We start from the raw sequence: 21,242 nt of genomic DNA, 5'->3' as shown, positions 1-21,242 counted from the left end.
ATATGGTTTCTGCTTCCTTGTCTTCCCATTTTGGCTGCCATTCTGTGTCTGTTTCTATGTACTAACAAAGCTCCTAAGTCTCCTAGTCTTATTAGTGTGGATTTGTGAAGTAGGTGTCCAATGATATAGTCCTGAGAGGAGTTCAGCTGCAGGCCAAACTTAGCTCAAGACTCTACCCCTCCAGGGCCACTGTTAAGATTCAGCAAGCAGTCCATGGCCATGCCACCCTAAACAAGCCTGATCCCATTTGATCTCAGAAGCTAAGCAGGGTCGGGCCTGGTTAGTACTTGGATGGGAGCCCACCTAGGAAGACCAGGTACTGTAGGCATAAAAAATTTAAAAAGAAGGGATTATAAGCTGACAAGGTCCTTGCAATCTGTGAGGTCAACCAAAGTTTGCCTCATCTAAAAATAAAAATAAAAAAAAATAGATTCGGCAAGTAATCCAGAGATGCTGTGTTTATAGTTGTCTCAAAAGGCCATACCAGAAACTGAGGCCAGCTGCCTTCACCAGTGTGAGTCTCAGCAAGGAGCACTTGACTCACTGAGGATACACCTGGATGTGGCTTGGGTGGGGCCCAAGTTGGGGTAGGTGAGGTTTCAGAGAATCCTCTGGGCAAAGCGACCTCTGTTATCCAGTTCGGTGATGTCACAGCTATAGCAGCACTGTGTCCGGAGCACTGGTAGGGTGGAAGGCTCAACAGAGAACAATGGTTACTGCCGGCACTTTCATATCGAGCGACTCTCATATAGGCCCTCACTTCAGCAGTGTCTCCCTGTAATTCCCTGTTGCCCCCTGCATGCAGCCTAAAAGGCACTTGTGCTTAGAGCGAGCAGGTCCGTCACCGTGAAAATCCACTCGAGGACACAGCCCCTTTAAGAGGTGTCTGCTGCTGCTGCTACCTCCAACTCACTCAACCACTCGGGACTGGGCAACCCTGTGTCCTCGCCCCATCCTACCTTCTGCCATTGCAGGGTGCTTTCTTGGATTACTCCGTAGTAGTATGGCTTGGCTTGTTCATCTAGATCCCAGGCGACTTTCCTTGCTGCTACTCCTTGTTTCTGTCACAACTTTGATTTGGTCACCAGAGGGATGAACAGAGCCTCTAACATCTATGCCATTTTTTTCCTCCAGAAATCAGCAACCTATTTTTAAATGCAAGTACAGTATATTTGGGGATCTTAAGTGTTGTGCTTTCACTTTAAATTTGGACCCACTGATCAGATATTATACTGCAAATAAAATGTGAATGAAGCACTTTCAAATCCAAAGTCCCCTGCAAACAGTAACCAGAAGAGATGACTATATTGTCAACAATTTGTATTTTTTAGGTGAACAAGTAAATTTCTTTTGTAGCAAGGGTATAGCCTATGCCAACTGCTCCCTCAGATGGATTTGATAGCTCTATAACAACAGTAATACTGAACATATTCTGCAGGAAATCTACAAATCAGTTCAAAGACAAGTTCAGGTTGAACATTAAAGGTCTGCACATTAGCTGTGCATCAGTTTTGCCAAATGGTGTAGCTAAAATTTTGTTTGTGCTTTGTGAGATTGAATGTTTTGTTATGGTAACGTTTATTTGGAACACAGAATGTGAAAAAGGGAATACTACTCTGATGATAAAAAATGGTGATGAATGACAGTTTCTGAGAGAATATATTGTGATATACGTGTGTATAGAGGGAGAGGCAGAGAGAAGGGAGAGGAGTTAGTTACAAAACGCAAGTCAAAGAAAGAACATTTGCTTCACAAAGGATTCCACATTTGTAAACCCACAGAACCACTTCTCGTCATTGGGGTCGGTTGATGGGTGGACCTCAGGTCCTCTGAAAACTCCTTAAAGGTGCAGATATGATTCTTTGCAAGTAAATATCCATTTTTCTGAAGAAAGTGTCTGGTGGGGTGGCTTTCATCAGGTTCTCTTGAAAAAAAAAATGTGTGGTGGGTAGGCTGTCACTGTCACTTTAAATATTGAACTTTCAAAAACATTTCAAATGAATTGTGTTACCTATTAATGGGAAATGTTAAAATTGACTGTTAATAGCCCTCAAATCATGTTATACCAATGAATATCTTAATTTTGAATGTAAGTAAGTCCCGTAAATTTTGGGATCACAGGAGTTGTGCTCTCATACCAAATTTGACCCACCAGTTGGATATTATAACGCTGAAGTGAAAAAAAAAAAAAAGAACATAATAATAGTTTAGATTGCTGTTGATGATATGTAAGGTGGTCTATACAGAACAAACATGCTTTTCTTTGCTGCGGTACAGTTTGCCATGGTACAACATGACGACCAAGACCTGTACAGCCGAGATTCATTCCTGCCTCTATACAATTGAGTGATTTGGGATGATGGCTTCACCTTGCTTGGATAATAATAGCTGGTCCTCATTTCAGAAAACTGTGAGAGTTAAAATAGATAGCGCATGTGGATTCTTGGAACAGTTTCTGGCTCAGAGAGAATACTCATAGATGTCTGCTGTGCTCCCCGTAAAGCAGGAGACAGGGAGACCTTGGGCAGGAGGCGCCTGGGAGAAAGAGCGGGGCATTTTCCTCTTCATGTCTCCTGTGAGCTTCAGGATCTATTAAGCTGGGCATTATCAGCTATCTTAGATTAAACAAATAAAATTCAGTAAGTGGTTTGTAAAATATAATTGTCCCTGCTGGGTTGGAAATTTCCGTCAGCAGTCTCGGCTTTCTCAGCGGCAGCTCGCGTGGAGTTCTGACCACGCAGGGAGGCTCAGTGTCCTGGACCAGCACAGAGCTGCCTACTGACACTGGCTGGCACAGCCCAGTGACCGAATTCAACATGGGTGTTTGGAGGCCACACAGTAGAGTGGCGAAGTTAACCCAGTTTGACACTCAGTGTGGCACATCATGAGTTTTGCAACTTAGGGCAAGTAAACTCTTGGAGCCTCAGTGTTCTCACCTGTAGGCTGGGCTTGATAATGGGAGCTCCTCCTTAGTGCTGTCACGAGGAGGTGTCACAAGGAGGCGAGCCTTGTGGTGTTTTACACAATGTCTGGTACCGAGCACTGGTACATATCAAGTAGCCGGAGTTAAAAGTGAACCTGGAGAGGCTGGAGAAATATGGTAGAGTGAGAGACGTACCCAGATCTCTCCCCTTGAAACAACAATAAGCTGAATATCTAAAATGCAACAACAACAAAAAAAACACCCAAACTGCACACCAGCATGTCTGAGTGTGAGATCTACCACAGGTAAATTTCTTTCAGTGAAGAGAAGAAGAGATCTCGAGGTAATCAAAGGTTACCATGAAGATCTCAGCAGGGTACCCTGAAGAGCCAGCACAGGTAACTGGGTGGCGTGAAGAAGCCTCTGAAACCAGCCTGAACCACCCTGTCTGTTAGAAGTGCTATTAATTATTTTGCATGCATGAACCACAAACGTAAGATCTCACATTCTAGCCCTAAAAGGTGATCCTAATGAAATTCAGGAAAGTAACTTAAAAAGAAACATACTTTTACCACAAAAAAAAAAAAAAAAAAAAAAAAAGAACCTGGCCCAGTACTACATTTTCTATCTAAATTAACCCTCGAAAAACACCTCTGAAGTAGGTGCTAGTAATACCTCTATTTCACAAGTGAAGAATCCTGGAAGAAAAGTGTTTGAGGAAGTGCTCAAGGTCAGGCAGCTAGAGAAGGACAAAAGCAAATTCGTCTCCAAGGATTCCCACTGTACTCACTGCACTCCCTGGCCAGGTCCTCACTAGATCAAAAGAGTCCTCTGTGCCCACCACCAGTATTCTCAAGTCCTTTGTCTACACTCAAGGTGGTGGGAAGGGGAGGGAGCAAATTCCTTGGCCCAGAAAATAGTCCCTAGGTCACTCAGGTCTCCCAAAATGCACAAAACTACACTAAACAGTGATATCTTAGGTTTGTCTAACAACATCTATGTGTGGGCACATAGAAACATGGGCACAAGGTCTATATGAGCTGGAGGGAAGTGATGCTTTAAACAGCTGTGTGGTGAGCCACTCAGAACACTTTGAAGAAAAAGATAGCATGCAGGTGTAGGTGAGAGCCTCACATCAAGGTACGGTTTGTCTATGGCACCGTTTGAAAGAAGTTTTAAAGGAGCTACTATAGATATGGGGGAGGGTCTCCCCACACTGTTCCACAGCCAAGTAGACCCTGTTTGCCTCTTAGGCCCAATCAATGCTCTGAGTTAACAATGGGGGGGGCCTGGCCTCTGTGACTTGCCCCAGGCCAACAATCCTATCTCTCTGGTTGTAAGTCTCACTATCAGTGTGAATGCCTTACCTACAGGGACCCCTTCATTGGGCCTCGTCACTCCAATGAGATCTGTACTGGAGCCAGGGCTCCTGTCTCAGGGCAGTCAGGGTCCAAACGGGGCTCCAACCGAGACGTTCACATCTCCCAGTCCTAAAAACTAAGAGAACATCTACTTCTGCAGAAGTAGATGTTCTGTCCACACACTGATCTACTGAATTAAGTTCAAGTTATTTTTCTGGAAATATGTACAGAAACAAACTTGATATTTAAGGCTTCGAAAGGAGTCAGATGAAACAAAGGAAATAGCAAGGCAAAAAAGACATCTTTGCATTAAGTCCTGGGGCGTTTGCCATCTTCTTCAAATATTTATAATATCAAAGCGTATATGATCTTGTCATAGAGGTCTCTCCTTACAGCTTCCAGAAGAGAATGGCTTTGGAAGATATGGAGAATGGCCACATTCAAAAGCCTGTGAGAAGTGTTAGAAGGGACTTTAGAGTTTTTTGAATTCAAACTTTCACTTGGACGTCTCATGGCATCTCAGACTGAATATCACCAATGCTTGTGGGCAGGGATGGGGAGGAGGGTCGGGTAAACTTGGAAGAAAATCAAGGAGGCAGTACTCCAAAAATCAGGGTGTCAGTTATCTCTGTGGGGAGGGACATTTGTGATGAGGAAGAACCCGGAGGGGCGAGTGATTTGCAGGATGCTATTTCCTATCTGGGTGGAGGTTATATACCTACAATGTGTTAGAATAATTCATTAAACCGCATGTGTGTATTTTAAGGATTTTTAAAATGTAAACTTTTTACAATGAACAACAAGAAAAAAAAGACGCGTTAGTCCTCCCCATTCTCCACCATTTCAGTAACTGGCGGTACCACCATCCATCCAGTAGCTAAGTCCTAAGACCCAGCATTCTTTTTGACTCTTCCTCCCTTTCCTTCTACCTCTCCATCAATTCCCTCAGCAGCCCCCAGAGTTCTCACATCCCTCCAGACCTCACCGCCTCCACTGCAACCACTCTGTCCACCTTCTGGCAGCTCTTGTGTAGATAGCTGGGCTCCTCGCCTCCACTCTTCCTCCCCATTTAAAGACCGTGAAATCTTAAAAAAATGTTTCTATTTGAAATGATTATAGATTCACAGGAAGTTACAAAACTAACACAGAGACGCCTGCTGTACCTCCAGTTGCCCCTGATGTTAACATCTTATATATCTATATTGCATGATCAGAACCAGGAAATTGACATGGGTGTGTAATTACGGAGCTTATTCAGATTTCACCAGTTTTACTTGCACTTCTTTGTGTGTGCAGTGTGTATGTGTGAGTGGGAGGGAGGGTAGGAGGGGTCAGTCTGTGTAACTATCACGGATGTAGATTCACGTAGCCATCGCCACAATCAAGACACAGAACTGTTCCAGCATGACAGAGGACTTCTTTATGCTACGCTTTATGGTTGTACCCAATCTTTTCCCCCTCACGCCTGTCTCTAATCCCTAGCAACCACTAACCTATCCTCCATCTCTATAATTTTCTCATTTTAAGAATATTGTATAAATGGAATCATGCATCATGTGGCCTTTTGAAATCAGCTTTTCTTTTTCACTTAGCATAACGCTCTTTGAATCCATCCAAGTTGTATCAGTAGTTTGTTCCTTTTTATTGCGGAGTTGTATTCCAAGCTATGTAAATGATCTTTTAAAAACAGAAGCTGCCACTTCCGTCTTCAGATGGGGCTTTCCCATCACACTGAGGCCAAAGTCTGCGCTCCTGGCCTCCAAGGTCTCCCCACCTGGCCTGGCTGCTGCCTTTTCTCTCTTGCTCCCCTGCCCTCCCCCTCACACACTGGCCTCAGTCCTCCTAAAACCTGCCCAGCTTGTTTCTCTGTGCTGCTCAGCCTGGACGACCTCCCCCACATCTCCTTGTCCACCGGGTCCCTACTTAAGTGTCACCTCCTCAGAGGGGCCTTCCTGAACCTTCCTATACGAGTGCTGCCATCCACCTCTTTCCCCACTTATTTCCTCCCTTGCACTAATTATAACCACTAACAATTTTCTTTCTTTCTTTACTTAGTTGTTTAGTGTCTGCCGCCCTGCCCCCAGGAGAGTGATCAGTGCGTAACAGATACTAACAGAAGAATGAGCTGAATAATACTAACAGAAGAATGAGCTGAATAAAAGAGTTAATTGGTCTCTGAAAGAAAATGCCGATAATTACTGATGTACCTGTTTGTACCCTGGCCATCTTCCAGAAAGGGATTCAGGGCACTTGAAAAAATATAGACAGGACGACAAGATTAAAAAAATAATAATAATACAAAAAAAGAAGAATATGAAAAATTGAAATCAGTTAAAGATGGTCCACGGCCTGTGGATGAGAGGTGGTGAGCTGACTGCACTCCTGGCAGCCAGTGCAAGAGGTGAAAGAGGACCATTATTCTCTTACCCTTGAGCCAGGCCTTGGGGCACCTTCGTGGCAAGCCTACCAGCAGCAAATGACAAACAAATAAATACACAAGCAAGGCAATTTCAGGTTATAATGAGGGAGATAAAGAAAGTAAAATTTAATACTTAACTTTTCGATGCCCTCACCATCCCTGCCACACAGTTATTCTAAATTCTGAGCCCCTCCTTTGGGCTTCCACAGGACCCTTTGTTGACCTTATTTCCCTGCATTACAATTACCTCTTGAAGATGACTCTTCAACGTCACTGTTTCACTCAGTACAGTTCATGAAGTACCTGCAACAGAATCATCTGGGTGCCTGTTCAAAATGCAGACCCCCTCGCCCTTCTCCAATTTCACCAAGTCAAATTCTCTGGGGGTGAGTGAGGCCCAGGCACCAGAATTTCTAAAACACTCATTTTTAGAAGCTCTGTCTTGGTCTCTGTTTTATTCTCAGATTCAGTGAGACCCTAAGTAGTGTCTTCATACCTATTTGTCAATTCATTGCTTAGTAATAAATAAATGTGTATGCGGGATTATACATGGACAATGTGCCTCGGAGTGTCATATTTTCTTTAGCTTCGGGAAGAGTTATGGCCCTGTCATGACTTCCTTTACCAAGAAGCTTGTTAGAAGATACAAATTTAGGCTTCAGGAAGTGCCCTGAGACAGCAGAGTGAAGGTGGACTAGAAGAGCAAGACTAGACATTTTTTCAGCAATCCAGGGGAGAAGAGCTAATGATGAGAACCAAGAAGCATTATGAGGATGGAGAGAGATGGAAAGATTGGAGCGGGGGCAGAGGGGTGGTGCAGGAAGGAATGAGGTAGAAGCAATACGACTTACTGATGCGGGTGAGGGAAGAGGAGGCATCGAACCAACTCCCAGGCTTATGGGACCAATGAGGCCTTTTGCGGAGATCAGATGGTCTACTTTTGAGTCACTCGCATGAGTCTGAATAAATTACACAAATTCTCTGAGCTTCAATTGCTTCGTCTATAAGAGAGGGATTATTGCAAGGGAAGAAGTGCCATTGATAGGGTTACAATGCCTGTTGTAGCATCTAAGAAATGTGTAGCTATAAATATCGTTGTCCTCGCTACCACGGTTACTACCAGAGTGGTACTAGGCGTGGCTGGGCTTGCCGAGGGAGGGGCACTCTCCGTTTGGATGCGCTGAGTTTCAGATGTCCTAACATGTTTGGAAGCTCTGGGTGGGGGTGTCGAGAAGGCGACAGTTGGATGATCTGAATCTGGGATTCCGTTGATCTGTTGCAACACATGAAGACTGGTAAGGGACCTTGGGGACGAGAGAGTGGCTGAAGTGATGGGCTATGGGGGATGAGGCTGGGAAGGAAGAGATTGAAACAGGAGACTGAAGATGAAATGGGCGAGGGACTATAGTGGAAGTGATGGAAGTGCGGTGTTTTCAGAAGAGTGACAAATCCTGCAGGAACTGCGTTTGTGCTGGGGGCTGTGCAGTGTTGGTGTTTAAGGTTTAGAGGGATGAGAGATGACCTTGAAGCTAAAGTGGAGGGGAGAACTTTATTAGCATGGAGGAGGTGATGGAACCCTATGGCTGGGCTGTGGAATGGACCTTACAGCAACCTGGAATCATGCCTGATGAGGATGGAGATAGACAGAAAGGAAAGCCTGCACTCAAGGCTGATAGAAACCAGGAGGTGGATAGATGTCCAGGACACATTGGGGTTTTGGGGGGTGGAGCCAAGTGCTACTGGCCTCGAAGAGCAGGGGCCAACCACAAGGACAGGTGAGGAATGCTTCAGAAGCACTATGCTAGACCTGGGAGAAGGCCTCCCCTGCCTGGGATATTCTGGCATGCGAAGTCTCGAAAAATGAAAAGACATGTGCAAGGAGCTGGGGTAGGGGCTTCGCAGCATCTCCAAAGACCCTGCCTGTTCTGCCGCTCTGTGATTTGAGTGTAGGGACAAAGAGGATATGGCATCACATTTGCTGATGTGTAGAAAGAAGCTGGAAGGTGCAGGTATGAAGGAAGGGACAGGCAGTTCGAGGTGCAGCTGCAGCGTGCATTTGCCGCTCACTATCACTCAGCAGCCAGGTTCAGAGTCTTGCAGGGACTGCCAGGCAGTGTTTAGTGGTGTTACCAGAGCAGTGTTTTTTTTTTGTTTTTTGTTTTTTGTTTTTTTTTTTTAAAGCAAAGCCCCTGTTCTAAAGGGATGTGTTTAAATAGGGTCTCCAAAATAGGGGCCTAAGAATGTAACCCTATTCAGAAGTTGTGTCCTTCCAGATGTGATTAAGGTAAGGAAGATGAGATCATACTGAATTAGGTTGGGCCCTAAATCCGAGGAGAGTGTCCTTATAAGAGACATATAGAGACACACAGAAAAGATGGCCACGTGAAGGCTTGACTTATGCTGCCACAAGTCAAGGAACCCCAGGGGACAACAGAAGCTGAAAGAGGCAAGGAAGGGTCCTCCCCTAGAGCCCTCAGAGGGAGCTCAGCCCTGCTGACACCTTGATTTCGGACTTCTGGCTTCCAGACCTGTGAGTGAATAAATTTCTGTCATTTTAAGCCAACAAATTTGTGATAATTTCTCCTGGCAGCCCTCAGAAACTAATACAAAGAAATTCTCACTGAAGGGAGTTTTAACTGCTCGGGCCATCACCACCATGCCCAGAAAACTGATTGCAGCAGAAGAAACCAATGTAGTGGAAAGCTCCGAGACAGTGAGTGCCCAGGTTAGGTGAGGGACAGAGTATTACTGGGCATATTCTGCAACCGTCCGTTAATAGTTAAAGCAGGCGGCCTCATTCTGCAAAGTTCAGGGTAAGCAAGGAAAATTTTCTATGAAAATCAGATGATCAAGACTTACTACTAAAAGCAGAATCAGAACATTTGCAAGGCAGAAGCCTAAGGCGATGGCAAGCAAGGCCTGAAACAAGCCAGGCACGGGTTCAGCCCAGGGGAGGTGGAGCGAGACACTCAGATGGGGGATAGCAGAGGAGAGAACAGGTAGAAGCGGACCCAGGCCAGCTCCAGGACTGCCCCCAAGCCTGACTAAGGTTACTGCCAGGTCCTGTGTGAGAAGAGAGTGGACATCCTCGCACGGACTGACACATATTTGTTGAGCACCCGCTTTGTGCCAGGCTCAGGCTCAGCATGGAATATTGGGGGGACAAATGTAGTTCTCACTCTCAAAGACAATGTCTCAGTTCAGAAGATTTTGGTTGCAAGTAACAGATGGCTCAACATAAATTGACTTAAGCAATAAAAAGAACTTAATTCCAGGAACTAAAAAGTGCGGAGATCTGAGGCCTCGAACATTATTCAACTAAGACTGTACTTCGTTTCTCTGTGATTCTCCTGGGCCTTCTGTCTTCTGTGTATCACTTCCACCCTAGGGTTGACTTCTACTTTACTCAAAAAAGCAACCATCTTGCATGGTTGCAACGTGGCTACAAACAACATCAGAAGCTACATCGCTTTACATTCGGGAAAGGGGAGAGCTGCTCTCCTGCAATCATTAGACCATCATAAATCCCGTGTTCATCCCTGACTCAATCATAAGACAAAGGAAATAAGACCCTCTGTTTGGCTTAGACCAGGCCAAAGTGTGGTCAACAACATCCCCTGGGAGTTTGCCAAAAAATACAAATCCTTGAGATGAGAAACTGAACCTAAACTCTAGGGGTGAGGTCCAGCAATCTATGCTTAACGAGCCTAGGAGATTACGATGCACACTGAAGTTCGAGAACCGTGCTTGGATGAATCAGATCTCATCTGTGCAGCTGGTGGTCAGGATTATTCTACCCAAAGTGTGTAATGGTGATGCAATGCTGAAGGATGGAATGGACGTTGGGCAGGCAACCAGAATGGCCCCTACTCTTAGTGATTATGACAACTATCATAATGGCCAACATTTATTCTTAGTAAGCCAAGTCGCTCTACTGAACACTTTACATGCATGATCTCATTTGATCCTCACTACACACCTGTGAGGTCGGTACTATTATTATCCATGACAGCTGAGGAAACTGAGGCCCAATGCAGTTTGGTGAATTTATTTAGGGCTTTACCGCTAAGTATCAGCGCCAGAGTTGGAACTCCAGAGGCTGTGTGCTAATAAACAGCCAGCTGCCAGGACGTGTGATAAGCACCAGGAAGAGGAAGTTAAGGTGCATTGGGAGCACCATGGAGGCACATTACATGCTCTAGTAGGAGTCAAGGAGGGCTTCCTAGAGGAAGTGACACATTGAGGGGAAAGTTACTAGCTGTGTAAAGAGAGAGAGGACTGTACAAAGGCCTAGAGTCCGGCAATTGCTTGGCATGTCTGAGGAACTGGCTTCAGCGTGATGTTGGGGCAGGAGAAGCAAGGAGAGACTAAGAGGCGGGCTGAAGCTGGAGCTAGAAAGGTCCTGTGGATTAGGCGAAGTGGCTTGGTTTTATCCTAAGGGCAGTAGGGAACAGAGGGGGTTTCCACCCAAGAATGAATATATTGTAGTTGGCCTTTAGAAAGATGATCCCGTTTGCAGGTGCAGATTTGAGCAGCGGCAGAAAAGCTAATTAAAAACCCATTTCAGGGGCCCATATCACTAAAAGTGATGGTGGCTGGAGAAAGGGCAGGGAGAAAAACAGACACATTTCAGGACTTGGTGATTAACTTAGGCTGCTCTTGATTTTCTGTCTTGGGATGATATGTGACCCTCTTCAGAAAGATGCGGAAAAACAAGTTTTGGGGGAGCGGAACTAATTTTTTGACCTGATAGAGTTACCAAGAATTATAATGAATTGTAAATGTGATTTTTTTAAAATATAATATTGGATTTCTTTGGAGATGGAGACAGTGGGTATCATTTGTTGAGCTCTTGCTGTGCACCAGGTAATGTGTGTGTGTGTGTGTGTATAAATAATTGTGACATATATAAATAATTATGATATATACTATTATATTTTATTTCTAGTAATACTACTCATATTCTTATAAATATTATCTTTAATCCATTTAACTACTCTACATAGTAGGCATTCTTATCTGCGTTTTCTGTAAGAGGATGCAGAGCTGAAGAACCTGCCTCAGGAATCACACCAACAAATGGTGAAGAGAGCTGAATTGAACCTAAGTCTGTGCTCCCTGCAGAGCTATGCTGTTTCCCTGAGCCACAGTCACTGGTAGGGACTGCTATGGATCTGGTATGTTCATGCATCATTTCTAATCATTTGTATAGATATATTTATGTGATTAGTTACATATATAAAATCCAGAGAGTGAAATCACAAAGGGTAAAGGCATATTCTTTGTTCATTAATATATTTCCAATATCTGGCACAGAGCAGGTGCTCAGTAAATATTTGTAGGGAGAAAGGAAGGAAAAGAGAGAGGGAGGGACGGAAGGGAAGGAAGGGAGTGAAAGCTTCCGGGTGTTGTTACGCATAGGTGGTTCGTTGGTTTTAACCAATAAAACAGTTCCACTGAAAGTTTGGTAAAAAGAATAGGAAAAACAAAATTCTGTTATACTACATGTTACAAATTAACATATATAGGGAAGAAATCTTTTTCCAAGTTTTAAAGCTTTTTTTCACAAATTCTCTGTCTGATAAATGTTTGCTAACTGAGTCAGAAAATGGCATGTATCTAGACAATATGTATTTAAGTTTTCTTATTTTTTTTCCCTAGTATTGGTTTTCTTTTTATCTTATGCTGGAGTATACACAGAGGGGCCCACTTAAATCAAGCTTTATTTATTTCTAATTATTCTCTAAACCAGGATAATGGAACGGATGTAGGGTCACTTGAGTGATGGCAAAAATGCTTCATGCAAAGATATAATCAGTCATCATGGGATCCTGAAAGATTTGCCTGTGGGCGAAATATCACCGAGGTCTTCCTCGGTTGTCCCCAAACTTCAGGATACAAAAGAATCCCTTTGCGGGCCGGTTTTACATGTGGATCCCATGCTTGGCTCCAGCCTCCCCCACTGAATCCCGATTAGGAAGATATGAAGTGAGGTCTTGAGACTCTGTATTCTTAGCAATCACTTCCAGAGCCCCAAGGACCACACTTTAAGATCCACCAACTTATCTTGAGAGTGTTTGTGGCTAAAAAAGTCAATCTTTTTCCCAACCTCCCACTGTCAGGTTTGCCTTATGAGGTATGAGGAGAACTGACCTCAAAGTGACTGACCAATCTGTCAACACGATTCCTAGGGAAGGTGCTCCTCTCGTCACTTTATTCCGATGTGATGGCATGAAGGGAGATCCTCTCACAGATTACACTGCCAGTGCCAGGTCAGGCAGGGAGGAAATGGGGGTGTGACTTACTGATCACCTTGCCCTTTCAACATCTAAATGGCCCGACCCACTACTGACCCCAGACTCATGGCCCAAAAAGCATTTGAAAGAATTTAGGAAAGTTGACAGAAGTACAAGGAGACAAAATAAGTACCGCTAATATGTTGAGGTAACTGTGAGGCAGAATACGTACGATCTTTCAGGGACGATATTTTTCTTCTAACTATTTTAGGCATAGACTCTTCACCATTACTATCTTAATCATCAAAAACACAATCATAATCAATAGTCACTGAGCCCTCAAAGAATGCATCTTAGATTCATTATAAGAAAGAGTCCCTGAGGATTACAATTTCTCATTCCAATTCCAGCTCTTTGAGCGAAAGAGAAGCCGATAATCTAGATGAATTTTTTTTTTTAATGTTTTCGAGCATTGCTGAAAGAACGGAAGCTTTTCTGAACAATGAAATACAACAAATGAAGAATTGCAGTCTGAGCTCTCTGCCAATCGCCATGCTAGACATGGCCCTTGTCAAGTTCCCTTGTCAAGTGCCCTCAACCATTGTTGAGAAATTGTTGTAATCTATTTTTCTTAACAATTCTTTGGTGTTGATGTAATCCTCACCCACACTGTTACCGAGAATTCTTTCCACTTTCTGCTGAGATCACAAAAACGCAAAAACAAAGCAACCAAAGATGATTCTGGTGACTTTTCTGAGGCCTCTGCCATGGCACACTCTGATGAAGGTTGGGCTTCTGAGTGGGAGAAGCAGTCTGGGGAAGAGCTGGAATACTGAAACACTGGGATTTCCAATGAGATGTCAGTGGCATCCATCCAAAGACCATCAAGAGCCCTCCTAGAATTTGACAAGTTGAGTTTATGTCTAGTCGCAAAGAGGGAGAAGACGCACAACAGGGATCTGTGAGAATGTGCTGTCAGAAGGTGTTTATTATAGGACTTGGGCTTGTGTTAGGTGACTTGGGGGAGGACTCAAGGAAGCAGGGCCTTGCTTCGGATTGGACACTGTCACTGGAAAGCAGGTACCTACAATTCTTGTTCATCAGGCAGAAGGAATAAGCTGAGGCTAAAGCAGCAGCAGCAGCAGCTCAGTAGCCAGGACCGCCCAATGGCCGGTACTTTTCGTGTCTTGCATAATGTTCTTGCTTTGTGTGTTCAACACAATTACAGAGGAGTCTTGTTTTTATCTAATCCACTGTGGTCGCAGCGGTCTTGTGCGATGTGGGTTTATGTGAAGTTGCTTATGTTCAACAGGAGAGCCCCGCGGCCGAACAGCAGGTGCCAGCCTCCGCATCAGGGACCTCCTTCCACATTCTCAGGGAGTTTCAGGACATTGTTTGAAATGAAGGCCATCCCCCAAATTCCAGTCCAGCATGTCGATTGCCATCTGTAGACCCCTATCTTCTTTCTCTCCAGGTGCACAAAGGCCACATGGCCCAGTGACTGAGCACATAGATTCCGGCCCCAGGTGGTAGGGGCTGGAATCCTGCCTCTGTCACTTATTAGCTATGTGGGACCCTGAGCAAGTCACTTGCTCTCTGTGCCCCATTTTCCTCATTTACAAATGGGGAGAATAAAAAGGATCTATATCATAGGGTTACGGCGAAGCCGTGAAGACGGTACTGAGCACAGAGGATGTGAGGTGTCGTTACCGGTATCACCAAATATCCCGTCCCTCCTCAAGTGCCTGGCAGATCGCAGGCCCCTCCAGCTGCTGTCGCTGCTCCTGTACTCTCCTCTTTCCTGCCTGTGCTGCACACTTTTCCCCCACTGGTCTTTAAAAAGGCCTTTTCTTCATGTTTTATTGAGCGACATGGTCCATACTCACTCTTGTTTCTTGAGTCTCATGCTGGGTAGGACGTTCTCAGCATTTTACTCCATTCCCCTGCAAGGCAGGCGTTTCCATTCCCCTTTTACCGCTTACCATGGAAATTGAGAAGAAACTATAAGGCACATACCCAAGAACACCTGGTTTGTAAGTGACAGAGCTGACTTCAAATGAAAAATCATCTGGCTCTCAAACTCTTTCCTCTCTGCAGTCAACCTCCCTCTGAAAGTCCCCAGTCCTTAGTCTAGCACCGAGGGCCTTCAGTGTCCAGCCCCAGCTTGCCCCTCCAGCCTGACCTTAAAAATCCCCCAAACAACCAAAAAGCAGTGTTGAGAGTCTCACAGTTACTGGTCTCGTCTGGCAGGCTCAGAGGAAATTGAGAGGCAAAAGGCAGTTGAAATCTTTTGGCGAAGTAAAAAATGCATAACTAAATTAAGACGTGGAAATGGCAGCAATTTAGTAACAAATATCTGGTGGGGTGTGCTAGACATTCAGAAAAAAGGGATACGGGCAAAGAGGAGTGGGCAGGAAGTGGTTCGCGCCAAAGGTCAGGGGTCGGCTGAACATTCAGTGACAGGCTGGATTTGGACAAAAGGAGGCTCTTTATTTAAGAGTGACTTCATCACCACATCTTGCCATTTCTCCAGCCCCTTCGCTGTACCTAAATGGCCCTTGGCTCTGCACCGCCCTACCTGTGCCTGCTCATTTCTCAATTTGGGCACTTCCTTCCTCCTTCTCCTCACCCGTGTGTAAAGGGCTAGATGGCAGGAGCCTTGTGTTTTTGGTCTTTTATCATCACCCCAACAGCACCCCATTCCTACTTTACACACACGGCATCTAGCACCACACCTTGCTCACCTGAGGCAGCCCGTACTCAGAAACCGAACCAGTGAAGCAGACGCCCCCAAGTTCTTAACTTCAGTTTCACCACTTCATGAGCTCTCTTGATATCATTTCTCAGGTACTGTGCACATCTGCCACCTCGTGTGCATCCCGGGCTGGGCCCTGCTTGGCTGTCTGCCCTTGTCCCGACAAGTCCCTGGAAGACCCTGCGACACAGCTCCATCCTCTATAAAGAGCAGATGTGGCCCAGCTACAGTGTCCTTCTATGCCTGTGTAAAAATCATAACGATCATCAGTGAAGCTTGTTAAAAGGTACGTTCTGGGGTCGGCTTCTTCTCTCAGAGAGTCTGACATAGAAAGTGGCAGCAGAAATCTGGCTTTTAATACGTATCCCAGAGGACTCTGAAGCACATAGTCACTGAGCCTCTCTTGAAGGAGCCCTGCACTAGGTGACCCACCTAGTTTCTGTAAATCTAAAATGGAAAAGGCTGGCAGACCCTGTGTTTAGGACTAATGAGGGCATCCACGTGGGGACAGACATCTCCTGGAGCAAAACACGTTTAATTTTCAGAGCAGTCCACTTGCACACTAATGACCTGGTTGAAGAGCAAGGCTGTGGGGCAACCCCGCGTCCTGCTCCCTCCCGCCCGCCCTGCTGTGCCCGAAAGGGCTAATTCTGATTAACTGCTCTGTTGCTGTTTGTTTGTTTGCTCTTCACGGGAAGGGGTTTCTATTTCTGCTGAGGGCCCTCCCGGCTAAGTCACCCAGTTTGGGAAAGGCAGCGTTTGCTAAACCCTGGGAGGCTCCTGGCTCCCGGAGAGGGATCAATATCCCCTGGTCTGGAAAGAGGCCTTTGTAGTGTTGACTTGCTGTTTGTGTTTCGGGCTCTAAGGGAAGGTTTGCTCCTAATTAAAGGCGTAAATGCTTTAATCCCTGGCCTGAGGGCTTCCCAGAGCGCATTAGCGTATTAGGAAGGAAATGGATTGTAATCCCTTTAATATAAACCTGGAGGAACTCGAGGGCTTCTGGTTTGGGAGAAGAATTTCCTCCTGCGATTTAACAACATTAACAAGCTGAATTTGCATAGACAGAAACTCAGCTTTCCCTCCTGGGAAAGCCAAGTGGAATCTCTTTCAGATGAAGGAAGGTTGCGATAATTAAACTCCTGCAGCGTACGGGACTATGTGCCAAGTCACTGTGCATGTTTTTCTCCTTTAGTTTTCTCATCTAACCCTGTGACTATGTATTAGGCCAATTGTTTTATCGATAAGAAAATTAAGATTCAGAAGTGAATATCCTCACTGGAGGAAGGAGGGGAGGACTCTGCAGGGAGCCTCTGGTCTGCCCTGTGATTTCTGTGCACTGTTTATTCAATTTTGTCCACACACTTCACTTCGAGTGTTCACTTGAACCATGCTTTTAGAAATATACTCATATCATTTTCTGTTATGCAATGTAGTTTAACTTACCCTACACTATTTGAACCCAACTCTTTACGTAATTTAGAATTTTTTTTTTTTAAATAGGGGCAGGGTTTGTTTTCTGGTTTATTTTTTTATCTCTTATTAATATTGAAAAGATCTGCCCTCACATGCTGCTAAAAGAGACAGCGGAAACATGAGAAACGTCCCTGTGCTTCGTACTTTGGAAAAATAACATGTGTCACGCTGTAAAAACTTAAAAAGTGGTACAACGTGGGATTTTGCAATGTTTCGGTTCAAGCTTAAAACAGTTCATAATCATATTGCCTGGATGGAGGAAGCATTTCAATTCTCAGTGACGAACCTCGAAACTCGGACAGCGAAGCTCCTGAGGAGAGCGGCCTGCACCTGCTCAGTGAGAAACCCCGCTCCCTCAGGTTGACGCGGGAGCATTGCTGTGTTACCTCTGAAGCCAAGAGATTCAGCAAAGACCCAACACAGAGTGACAAACACAGGGGAGTAAAAAGACATGAGTACATGGACCCCGTGACCTTTTTACTCTTCTGGCCTGATTTTCCTTCCCTTCGCACTTGGGGGAGACGCGGATGCTCTTTAGGGCAGCAATGCGGTGCAGGGCTGCGGGGAAGGCTACAGCACCCAGTATATATCCTCTCTGTCAGCCTCAAACGTCACACCTATCACCAGCAATTCCAAAGTGTGTGTCACCTGCCCAGAGCTTTCTTCCCTGAGCTATAAACCCTTTTACCCAAATGTTACTTCACCTTCTCCATTTGGAAGCCACACAGGCTGCGGGACTGCAATACAATGGTCCTATTCCCCAGACTGGCTCCTCCCTCAGCATGTTCCACCTCCTCAAAAGACCATCAACCCCCCAGTGAGTTATTCCAAATATCTAGGAAACATCTTTGATACGGCTCTGTCTTGCCCCTGCTGCTTCCTAATATTGATTAAATTCTATAGAGTTTACTTGCAGAGCACGTCTTGAATCTACGCACCCTTCTCCATATCCACCACCATGTCCTCCAACCTGTCCCAGCCACCAAAGTCATCCAGGGGCCTTCGAACTCATCTCCCTGAATCCTCGCTTCCTCTTCACCCAGATGGCTATCTACCAGTGGTTTTTGTGATATGCACATCCCATTGTATCATCCTTCTGCTTAAACTCTTCAGTACTTCCCATTATTCTCAGGAGAAAGTCAACCAGTCCTCCTGTACCCACTGGACAAAGTCCCCACCACTCTACCCGGCCTCATCTGGAGCCACACTTGTCCCGCCTCACTCTGCTGTTGCAGAGCAGCCTCTCTCTTCCACACAAGACCAGTCACACAGGCCTGAGAATTTTCCTTTGTCTTTAGGACTGAGTTAAAATGTCGCCATTTGAGGCAGGTCCTCCCTGACCAGCCCCCACCACCGAATCAGGTTCCTGCACCCTATATGTCTCTTTCATGGCACTGGTCACAATTGTAATTAAAGACTCACTTGTATAATTATTTATATAATATATTTGTCTCGAATTATACTGTAATTTCACAAAGGCAGAAACTGTTTAATTTCATCACTAAAATCCTAGACCCTCATACAATATCTGGCATAGAGTAGACACTCAGAAAATATGGGTGAATATTGGCATGAAGAATACCGAGTACCTTCACATGTGTATCCATGCAGCTTCCAACATTCATTTTAGGTAGATATTATATCCTGCTTTTATAGCTGATCAAACTGACTTCTTTTGAACTTACATGATTGACCCAAGGACATGGGGAGAGTAAGTCTCAGGAGTTGAAGTCAGGACTCCCAAATCTATCTAGTTGGTAGTATTTTCCTGAAAAATATATCCTTAAGGCACAAAAATCACTCGTTATGGCCTAGCTGATCCCTTTGTTTCTTTCTCTGTAGCCATTCTGTTTTTTTACTATATTTTTTGTTTTGTTTTGTTTTGTTTACCATTTATTTCAGTTTTATTAAATTCAAAAGCACCTCTTTAATCCCTAAACTTAAGTGACAGTGCACTGAGGGATAAACTGAGTAAGACCCAGTTTTTTACCATAAGGATCCCATAGTTTATTATGAGAAATAACTACTTTAGCTGTCCAACCTTGAATTTGTAGAGACTGCTTCAGCTGCAAGTTACATAAACTCAATTAAAATTGACTTTAGCAAGAGAAGGAATATATTGGTTCACATAAGCTGCAAGGTCTAGACGTCGTGCAAGCTTCAGGCATGGTTGTTATCAGGGGCTCAGTGTCCTCATGATGCTGTCACTGTCTCCAGCTCTTGGGTCTTCTTTTCTCCGTTGATTTTTTTCTTGGCCAGGCTCCCTCCACATGGCGCAAAGATGGACTTGGGTAGCTCCAGGTTCACATGGTTCTTGGTGTCTCCTTTCTCAGAAAGAGGGCCTCTTTTGCAGGAGTTGAAGGATGATGCCCATGACCCCATTTGGGGCCTAGAAGATGGAATATTCTGGGGACAATGTGCCCATTTAGAACTGGAGTAAGGTCAACACCACCCAAACCACATGATTCCCAAGGATAAAACATGATCACTAAAGTTCTCTAGAGGGAAGCTGATAAACCGCTGTGGACAGAAAGGGGAAGTCTGAGATTCACAACAGACTCCCTCTCTTGGCCTCAGGTCCTCACGCACTCCTTTCCTTGTCCCTTCTTGCTCCAAGTTGTCCTGTCTTACAGGGTTTGCACTTCCTAATCCCTAAGCTAAGATACCCCCTCCTCCAGATCTTTGCACGGCTGGTTCTTTCTACACTTCAGATCCCTGCTTTCATGGCACTTCCCAGGGAGGCCTTCTCAGACCCTGCATCTGAAGTGCATTCATTCATTCATTCATTCATTCATTCACATGTCACCTCATTGATTTGCTGGAGGCTCAATTGCTTATTGCTTTGTTTACTTTGTGTTTTGCTCTCACCAGAATGTGAGCTCAGTGCAAGCAGGGATTTTCATCTATTTTATTCATCATTGAATCCACAAGGTTCAGAACAGTGCCCAATAAATAAGTGCTCAGTAAATACTGATTGAATAAATGAAGGGATCTATGGTGGCATCTAGTGAGACGCCAAGGGAGCTTCCCGGAGGAGGTGGCCCTTAAAGAGAGTGGCCTTTTTAAACTCATTTTTTAAACCTTTTTAAACCCATTTCTCATTTGCGCCAAGAATACTCACTGGCGGCACTGGCGGCTACAGCGTTTACCCCGAGATAACTCGCGGATTACGGTTCCAAATTTACCCGCAAAGTTCGCCATGAAATCTCTCACTCTTATTATTGTTTTCATATCGCTCTAGTATATCAATAGTCTGTGGAAACAAATGACCAAATAACATCATTCTATTTATAGCATTCTGTTTTTAGTAGTGGTATTTCCATTTACAAAATACAATAATTCTCGATCGCTGAAAATGTCAACTCCTAGGAAACGTAGCATTCCTACACGTGATGTTAATTTAACATCATTCTCCAGCAGTTGTTAACCAAAGATTTACTTGATGAATCCCATTTATGTATACGTTTCTGTTATATTAGGGCCAGAGACAAGTTCTGTTTAGAAATAACTCCAAGAACAGTTTTAATATTTTATTTCACATTGAAAACCAGTTAGATTTGCTTCAGCCCCAAAAGAGTTTATTATGTTAATTAAATTTACGCTGGCAGCAAGCTGCGCTTTTTTTTTTCTAAACAGGAAATGAGTTAAAAATTGTAAATATATAGAACAAAATTTATTATTTTAACCATTTTTTAAGTATACAAGTTTAGTGACATTGAAGACATTTACAATGTTGTGCAATCATAACCACTGTTTTTTCCAGAACTTTTTCATCTTCCCAAACTGAAACTCTATACCCATTAAATGATTACTCCTCATTCCTCTTTCACTGTGGCCCCTGGCAACCATGGTTCTAGTTTCTGTCTCTAGGAATTTGATGACTCTAGTACCTTATACAAGTGAAATCATACAATATTTGTCCTTTATGTTCAGCTTATTTCACTTAGCTTAATGTTTTGCACAGTTCATCCATGTTGTGGCATGTATTAGAATTTCCTTCTTTTTTTAAAGCTGAATAATATTCCATTGTAGGTATATACCACACTTTTGTTTATCCATTCATTAGTAGTTGGAC

General features: G+C 44.4%; 1 pseudogene; it reads left to right on the top strand.

The window, feature by feature from the left end:
* The first annotated feature begins 209 nt into the window (after window positions 1-209).
* LOC118605811 lies at window positions 210-328 on the top strand (annotated as a pseudogene).
* The last annotated feature ends 20,914 nt before the right edge of the window (window positions 329-21,242 follow it).

This window comes from Rousettus aegyptiacus, unplaced genomic scaffold, assembly GCF_014176215.1.
Source record: "Rousettus aegyptiacus isolate mRouAeg1 unplaced genomic scaffold, mRouAeg1.p scaffold_m13_p_7, whole genome shotgun sequence".
In the NCBI taxonomy this organism is placed as follows: Eukaryota; Metazoa; Chordata; class Mammalia; order Chiroptera; family Pteropodidae; genus Rousettus; species Rousettus aegyptiacus.
Note: the sequence above shows the minus strand (reverse complement) of the source record. Positions and strands in the feature narration are given on the sequence as shown.